Genomic DNA, 8348 nt, shown 5'->3' with positions numbered 1-8348 from the left:
GAGAGTACCAACAAGTCCCTTGAAGTGTTCATTGCGTCTTTCCAGGATTTTATAATCAAATGCCATTACTATGGTAGGTTCCTTATCATCCCGTTCCAGGAGTGGTGCGTAGGTTGTTGGTGCCTGGGTGCTCATTAGACAAGGGGAGGTGGATTTAGATCAAGGCAAGTATTTATATTCATTTTGTGCTGTCTCACCCAGAAGTTTTTTCTTATAAACAAATCTAATTACATATGTGTAAGTATTTTTTCAAGAAGCAAAGATTTATTTAGCCCACAGATTGTACAGGCCTCATTTCATATTTCTCTGGCTCAGTGAAGCATGGCGTATGCCAGGGGACAAGACTTCTTGGTGGCAGGAAACACCAAGAGCAACAAGAGAGTAGGAGGGGACCCTCTCATTCCATTCTATTGTATGTCAGCTACTTAACCTTGGGCTATGTATTGTATAAAGAATAAAAAAAGTTAAAACAGAAATCTCATGCTATAAAATAGTTTTTGGTGTGTGCATGTAATTGTGAGTATTATTAATATGTTAGCTTGCAGATTTTATAATCAATTTCGTGTAACTTCACATAGAAGAATGGTTATGCTTTGTCAACAAGCCTTCCTATATAATCAACAGATTTGTCAGCTAGAAAAAAGCAAAATGTGAAGTTGGCTAACCATGCTTCCCTTCCTTTGGCTCACTATTTAGTGCTAAGAATCATTTCACTTTTAATTAGTCACAAAATCATTGAAATATAGATTTCATATCTTTTCTCTTCAAAGCTGTAAAGAGTGTTGCCATGGTAACTTTATTTATGAAAACATTTTCTGAATCATCATCTACTCAAAATAACGTATGGTCAGGAATCTATAATCTTTCATTTTCTATGATGTGTTAATGAGTGCAACATTTTTTGAAGGAGTAGCTTAAAGTTGAATTTACAAAGCTTGAGTAATGTACAGGTTAGACATCCAAAGTAGGAAAAACAATAAAAACTTATGGACAGTAACAATCTGCAAAACAGTAAAACAAAATTGTTGGCTTTCTTATTGTTCATAATTTTTACTAAAAAGCCAAAGGACATGCTTGCTATCACTCTGTCATAAATCAAGTGAGCTCTGAGCTTTCTGCTGGATAAACATGGACCTGAAATGGGTACAGTGAAAGGCTGAACACACAGCATCTTTTCTGCATCTTATTAGCTCTGTTACCTCAAAGTGGCCTCAGAAGAAGGAATCATTGCTGACCTCAAGTCTGTTAGTGATGTTATCATTTTTCCTTAGCCAATATTTATTTAGTTCATCAGTTATTTGGTACAGGATCTTGCTAAGCAGCTAGGACTCATAGTGATCCTCCTGTCTCAGCCTTCCCAGTGCTTGGACTACAGGTATGCACCACCACATCTGCTTTTGGTAGCCACCACAGCATGCCCAAGATTTCAGGGCTGGTGCGGTATCCAGTACCAGGGATTGAACCCAGGTCCTTTTGCTTGCCAGGCAGGCCCTTAGACCACTGAGCTATCTGTTCAGCCTCACCTCAACCAATATTTTAAAATCACTTTCTCATCTCATTCTTAGCTTTCTCCTCACTTCCTAGCAAGATGAACAATTTTTTTGCCTTTCCTAAGATGTCCCTTATATGTGTGGGTTCTCCTCTCTACACTGAATAACGCAACAGAAATAATGCACTCATATTAAGAACGAACAACTATGTAACACATGTTTAGTGCAAGGTACCTTGTACAGTCACTCACATATGATGTCTCAATTGGTCATCAAGGCAACACTTCCAGGGAGGTAGATTTTGTTTCAGTCTTACCATGAAGGTCAATGAGTCACAGAGAATGTACCGAGGTTGCACCAGATTGCAAGACATAAAGTAGAATAGGATTTAAAACAATACAGGCCTGAGTTTTTGTCCATTCCTCTTCTGTTCTCTAGACTAAATATCTACAGCTTCCTCCCACTGAACGTTTTCTCCAATATTGGTGGCTGATTAATCTTCTTAAATTCATGTCCAGCTATCGAGTCCTTCTCAGGGACCATTTCCACTTAGTGAAGGAAGTAATGATTTAGTGCATTGTTTCTGATGACAATCTGTATTTTAAATTTCAAGAATATCAACTCTCCTAAAGTCTTTACCAGATTGTACATTCCTTAAGTATTAGACTAAATCTCTTCAATGTGGGTGTATGTGCTAAGTACTTGGCAAATATCTTAAGCGTAGTAGTCAATGTAAATACATGGGTATGTTAGTTCATGAACTTGACTCTTTGCCATCAAACTGGATCTGAGCCACATCAGTCTTCCCTAGATGGTCCACATTGAATCTAAACATTGAATTTGATTTGGGTCTTATCCAACTCGGTTTGCAATGAGAATTGAGGAAAGAGGCAGATTCATGGACCAAGATAGCACTGTATTTATAAACATATGAACCAAAGGTGAAAATTGTGCATTCATATAATTTTGAGCACACACCTAAAGTGCCTACTGTACTCACAGAATTTGTGAGATGAGAGAATCAAGACCTTCATATGGTAGGGGAAAATGACACAAATAATAAATGTTATACAGTGCTCAGAGAGATATAAAGTTGTCATTTTATTGGATAAATTTGTCTTTTTGAATATTTCAGGATAATTCTAATAGTATATTCTCTACTTGAATATCCCATAGTACAGCAATTTTTCGTTGTCTCAATTTACACACTTTGCTTTATTTTGACTTACAAGAACTGGATTTCCTTCATCATTAAATCAATTTGAAAATATCTAAGAACTCTACTACTTATGTTTAGTGTTTGAAGGTAGAAAGGGACTTGTTTTGCTTTTGTACTTAATTAATCTAGAAATTCCACTCAGAACTAGGGATTGAGTCATAGATGATCTGTTGACACTGTGGAATCCCAAAGCAGAGGATGTCGATAGCTGATCCCTCCCATGCAAGTGTAGTAAAATATTTCTAGAGGGGATTCGACTTTAATTTCAAAGATCTGTGATTCTCCTGGAATCTTGGAAATGTGTCTAGAGAGATGTCAGCATGCAGCTCTAGAGTAGCTGATAGATGTCTTCAGCTAAAATCACCTGCCTCCATTTATAATCTGTATAATATTTGAGAACTTTTAAATTTTCTCTGTTCTTTCATTTGTGTTACAAACTAAAAATAGTACTTATGAGATAAAATCATTTTTTAAGTTATATGAAATATACTTTTTTTGCGGAACCAGGGATTGAACTCAGGCTTTTGTGCTTGCCAGGGAAGCACTTATTCTACTGAGCCATCTCCCCGGCCACAAAATATAAATTCTAAGCTGTGTCTCCAAAAACACAGTGTTAAAAGGAATAAATGTTAATTACTATGTTATTGTTATCATTATAAAGTATTAGCTTATCATTTCCCTAATGTTTGACTCTATCTAGGGTACAAACTAGGCACTTTTTTTTTTAAATTGAAGTTTTAGATGATATGAAAAAATCTCTGCCTTATGTAATGCATGTTAAAGTAATACACTGGCTAGAATAAGTTTTGTAAGAAAAGCAATTTTAAGAAAGAAATTATCCCACATACAGACAAAAGCTGGGTAAGCTGTAATAGCAGAAGAATCATCTCTTCGGTGCATACACTGAAACCCTAAAATGTGCCATATAGAAATCTTATGAGTATTTATTTAAACTTAAGGCATCATGTCAGCACGGTAAAGGAACACAGATTTCATTGCTAGGAACAGACAACTCAAAAAGCAATTGAACACTATGTGACGATTACCTAACACATACAAATGCACGAGCTGCAGAGAACAAAGTGCCTACAATTCTGAGACTATTTTGTTGAACTGGTGACATTGTCTATTTAAAGAAATATTGGAATGTCAGCTAGTTACAGAGTCAAAAGTTAACTGTATGTACAGAAAAAGTAGAGATTAGAAAATAGTTTTGTATAACAGATTTGAAATATGTGATAGATGGAGGCAAAAGGCAGTAGGAGGAGAGACTGGAACTAAATGCTAGAATTTATAATTAGAGGTCTTATGTAGAAATCATTTGTTATTAATTACACCCAAAGATTACAGTGAAGGGGTTGATATTACTAAGTTTTTTTTTTTTTTGAACCTGGGGTTATTAAGTTATTTCTGATAGCAACATATAACACTATGGGAGAAGTCCAATTCTTCAGCCTGGAACATGAAAGAAGCCTTTCTCCACTGTGGTTCCTACATATGTAGTATCAACAGAAACTTGGATCATGAGGGAAAGGCAAGTTCTCATTCTCCAACCTAGAAATCTTGATGGAGAGACTCAGGGATGGGAGGGACTACTGTCTGAACAATGTTTTGAAACCTACTTCCTAGATTTACCAGTGATCATTATCAAAGGAGAGTTTCTAGATATTTTAGAAGAGTAAAGATGGGAAAAGGTCTTAAACTTAAAGAGGAACATAGGTGCAATGAGTATAGCTCAGTGGCGTAAGTATCTGCCTGGCAAGTGCAAGGTCTTGAGTTCAATCTCCACTACACAAAAATGTAGACATAGATGAATATTTGCTTTAAAAGTGGACCATAATAGTTATCAGATAGGGGTAGGTAGTGAGAGGAAAATGGTGCAGAACATATTTGGTTCAGAAATCAAATTTTGAAAGTCTACATTTCAGATAAAGTATAAAAAGACAAAGTAATGGGAAATGTAAAGGGAGAAAATCAATTTTGAAGAATTCTGGTGACAAAATATTACAATTAAAACATGGAGCATTGGCAGGAAAAGTACCTAATTTGAGAGTTTGTAAAAAAAGAGTGACATTATTTATTTATTGTTGCTATCGTTTCTAAACTTATAATGAGTTTCATTGGTTTTGGAACTGGCATTCTAGAAAATAATCATTTTATGTTTTTATAATAGAGAAGAATCATAAATTATGGTAAGATGGATTGAAACATATTTTTGAGGTATATACATACAATGAATATAATTCAGAGCCACTTGATGAATCACTGCTAAAAATTCTAAATCCTATCCCCTATCAATTCACAGCAGTTCAAACATTTTAGAAATCCACATTTTTTATATCACAGCTTGTTGCTGCCTCTCAGGCCTTTGTCCATGAAACTTCATGGAGCATTTAATGAAATTATTTTATTCAATTCAAATATGATAACTCTTGTATATTGCTAGACACTAGTTTTACACTTCTATTTCACTGAGTATTATTGGCATGATATGTTCTCTACCCCAACTCTACTTAAACTCCCTGTGACCTCATGGACTCTGGAACTGTGGAGTAGTTGGATGGGGAGAGGCGAGAAGAGAAAGAGTAATAATTAGACAGAGGGGTGCCCTGTAAAAGCAAATGAAAAGGTATGAAAAATGTGGAAGAAAGAAAGGAAAGAACATTTTTTAAAGTGGAGTAGCAAAGGTGGAAATACATTTATTTGAAAAATCGCATATATTATAATGGAAAATAAGCACTTTATTTTCACTGACTTCAAGCCAGAAAAATACTTTCTTCTGCCACTGTACTTTAAATATGCACTGTAAACTTTTTTAAGAAATGAGTTATTTCTTAAAACTTCATGGCAGGACTGGGGAGAAAGTTCAGTAGCATAAAAGTGCCTGGCTGGCAAGCACAAGGTCCTGAGTTGGATCCATGGTTAAAAAAAAAAAAAAGTCATTGCAGTTTATGAATGAACTTATCTTCACTGATTCCCAATCCTATAAAATGAAAAGCTTGCTTCTTGAATATAAATAAGATTGCCAATCCTTTGCAAAATATAACATTGAAAGCTGAAATGAGAGAAAGTGTTTTGCAAATTATTCACCAAAGGATGAATACCTAGAATACATAAGAAACTAAAAAAAAAAAAAAAAAAAACCAGGAGTAAATCCTATATTGAATAAGATATATATTTAAATAGATATTTCTTTTTTATGTATTTGGTTGTTTCAGGGTCTCATTACACAGACGGAATCATGGTGATCCTCTTGCTTTCAGCCTCCCCAGAACTAGGATTACAGGAGTGCACCACTACACCCTGGGGCGGGGGGGCTGGTGCAGTATGTGGTGCCAGGGATCAAACCAAGGTTCCTTCTCTTGCCTAAGGAGGCAATTTAGTTAGCTGAGCTATCTCGCTGGCCCTGAACAAATGCTTCTTAAGAGTGGCAAACAAATGGCCAGATAATCTATTAAAATGTTCTCTCACAATAATTATCATGGAAATACAAACTAAAATCGCAATGAGATATCACCTAATTACTATTATCAAAAAGACAAAAATGATGTGGGGGATATAGCTCAGCAGCTTAGTTCCTACCGGCAATGACAAGGTCCTGAATGCAAAAGTTTGCACACACACACAAAAAAAGTGCTGATAAGGATATGGAGAAAGGAACTCTTCCACATTGTTGCTAAGTTGTAAATGAGTAAAGCCTTTGTAGAAAGCAATATGGAGAAATCTTAAATTACTAAAAATAGAAACTACCGTATAATCCAGAATTCCATTAGTTTGTATTTTCCACGGAAGATAAAATCTTTTTTCCACAGAAGATGAAATCTTTTTGTTTCTTTGTCTTTTAGTACAGTGCTCACAGGGTCTACAGGGTTTCATTGCACAGACTGGACTCGTAGTGATCCTCCTGTTTTCAGCCTCCCAAGTTCTGGGAGTACAGGTGGGTACCCCCCTACCCAGTCTCAGTTGCATCTGAGTGCACCCCGGGGACAGGCCCGGCATGCCATACGAGGGATCAACTCCGGTCCCTGCGTCTGCCTAAGCAGGCACTTTAATCCATTGAGCTATCTGGCCTGCCCAGAAGATGAAATCTTTATACCAAAAAAATACTTGCTCTCACATATTTACTGCAGCATTCTTTACAATAATATATATTAGCATATGGATGGAAAGGAAATATGATTACACAAAGTCCTATCATTTGTATCAACATGGAGAAAACTGGAAGGTCACTGGGTAAGTTCAAGGAACCAGAGCCTGAAAGACAAATACTGTGCATTCCCAGTAGTTTGTGGAAACAAAACAGAATGGGGGAAATAGTGATGGTCGTTACTGGAATAAGAACAGAGAAGAAGTGTATACACAAGTTTAGGAAAGGGGTGATAAAGCACTGTTCACAAAATAGGAATTAATTTGGATGTTTATATCATAGCAAGATAATATTGATGAAAACAATCTATGTTTATTTCAAAATATGTAGAAGATATTCCCCACAATCTAGAAGATTTTCCCTGCATGAAAAGGATTAGTGTTTGGAGAGATGGAAATGATTGTTACCCTGAGTTGATTATTATGTTGCATATATACAAAATTATTTTAAAACTTTATATATATATTATATTATATATATGTATGTATATATATAATCATAACATTCCTCATAAAGGTGTACAAATATTATAACAATGAAAAACTGTGACAGTGACTGGCTCATAATCAAAACTCAAAGAAAGGAGTGCTAGCAAAGAAAGCGGAGTTCAAAATCAAGCCATTTGCACAAGGTTTAAGAGTGTTTGACAAGATAGAGTGGACAACGATAGTAGGTAACAGTGTTCTGTGGTTTCAGAGTCTGCAGAAATGTGCTTTCCCTCCTCACCTGACATATGCCTATTTGATAAAATGCATCACAGAGAACTGGTGTGGTGGTGGACAAAGATACCAATTTATGCACCTACAGCAAAGGGCTGGCTATTGTGCTATTTTTCTAAGTAAGATCAATGGCATGCAGAATGTTCATCTCTCTTTTAAACACCTATTTTCATATATGTTTTAAAATATATCTTTGAATTTCAATCATTTATAGAAAAAGTTGATGGAATACTGCATGAGTGGTGAACAAACAGAATTGCTGACTTTGGTTGCTGCATATAAACCAAGTATAATTCAGGATTCATCAGTGGTTCTTTTCAAACTTAACCTGTAAAGATACTTTCTAGGTCCAGATAAATTTTGGAAGTAGAAAAATATTTCCTCTATAAAAATGGACATATTATATAAAAATTATAGTGCAATCCACTCATGACTTTTCCACTTCGTTGCCATATGAAGTTAATTGCACATGCAAGAACTCTGATGCACGGCTAAAATGAGAAAACATTTTTGAAAAAATAAGGGAAGGAATTTTATGTCTACAATCTATATTAAAATTTTTAACACAGTGTTTTATGAAATCATTAATTATTAAAACTCATGCAGCAACCTCATGTCATGTCCAGTGCAAATGGAAGTGCACATCCGCTGCTGCATTCCCAGCCTGTTTCCTCTCGGCCCTCCCCTGTGCCCGCCCACCGACTGCAAGCCTATGTATCTTTCCCCTGGGTGCTGGGAAGTGCAGGCTCCGCCCAGGGGACCCGCTGGCTCAC

The sequence above is a fragment of the Octodon degus genome, unplaced genomic scaffold (assembly GCF_000260255.1).
Source record: "Octodon degus isolate 3935 unplaced genomic scaffold, OctDeg1.0 scaffold00162, whole genome shotgun sequence".
NCBI classification, from domain to species: Eukaryota; Metazoa; Chordata; class Mammalia; order Rodentia; family Octodontidae; genus Octodon; species Octodon degus.
Note: the sequence above shows the minus strand (reverse complement) of the source record.